The sequence below is a fragment of the Echinops telfairi genome, unplaced genomic scaffold (assembly GCF_000313985.2).
Source record: "Echinops telfairi isolate 266 unplaced genomic scaffold, ASM31398v2 ScPeMD7_7;HRSCAF=31, whole genome shotgun sequence".
Taxonomy (NCBI): domain Eukaryota; kingdom Metazoa; phylum Chordata; class Mammalia; order Afrosoricida; family Tenrecidae; genus Echinops; species Echinops telfairi.
Window position 1 is genome coordinate 24,845,676 of NW_022103904.1, and position 1,112 is coordinate 24,846,787.

Consider the following 1,112-nt stretch of genomic DNA (forward strand, 5'->3'; position numbering starts at 1 on the left):
TTCATCACAATACATAGATCTATTGTATAAAGCACACCTATACATTTGTTGCCCTCATCATTCCCAAAATTCGCTTTCCTCTTGGGTTCCCGGAATCAGCTCATTTTCCTATTTCCCCTCCTCCCCTGCCCCATGCCCTTACTTCCCAGCACTGAGCCTGTCCCTGGGCTTCCAGGATATTCTCCTCTCCTCTTCTCTGCTTAGTTGTTAAGGCCCCACCCTTCCTCCTCCCCTCCCCCCCATGCACCCTTGATAATTTATAAATTATTATTGTATCTTATACACTGCTCCAGTCATGGTTTTTATAAATTTTGTTACCTTTACCAATAAAAGCATTCAATTTGAAGTCAAAATATCTAAACTTATTAGTTATGCAATTTAGGAAAAGGAAGAAAAGTTGTTACTTATATACAGAGAATAGACTCAAAAAACCCACAATGTTTCCACATAAAGACCTTATAGAAACATTTTGACTGATTAGTGGCTAATTTCTGTTCTTGACAGTTTGGGGAGTAGGTATAATTCATGAACCCATTACTTTGCAGAGTTCTGGAAATCTTGCTTTAGTCTGGTGGGCTCCAAGCTCAAAAGATATCAGTTCTTTTTATAAATACAATACAGTCTGTTTTTTGTTGTAAATTTTTTGTCAAATGTTCTAGAAAGCAGAAGCTTATCTGTAGATGACAAAACAATATAGCCTTGGTTAATTCATAAGTTTCTTTTTAATGAAGGAACTTATGGGAATTTCAGACCCAAATACAAAGTCAAACAAAGTTAACTTAAAATCAGAAGGAATTATAGTGCACCCTCAAAAAAATTCCTAAACACATTATTAATCTGTTTTAAAAAATTTTAAGTATAATGTGAAAACTTCAAGTTACTAAACTTTTGAATTGAGCTTATAGGTGAGCTAGATTCAAAAGAAACAAGTTAGCAACTAAAAGAATTAAAATGAAAGCCTAACAGCTCATGAGACTTGATCAGAAAACATTCATAAAGGTCAACTATTTTTAGGATTTTTTTTCATGTCTATACGATAGGCAGGATAAACAATCCTGAGGAGAAAGCAATGGGAACGATGGTTGGGGAGGATGAGGGGCATGGGATAGGAG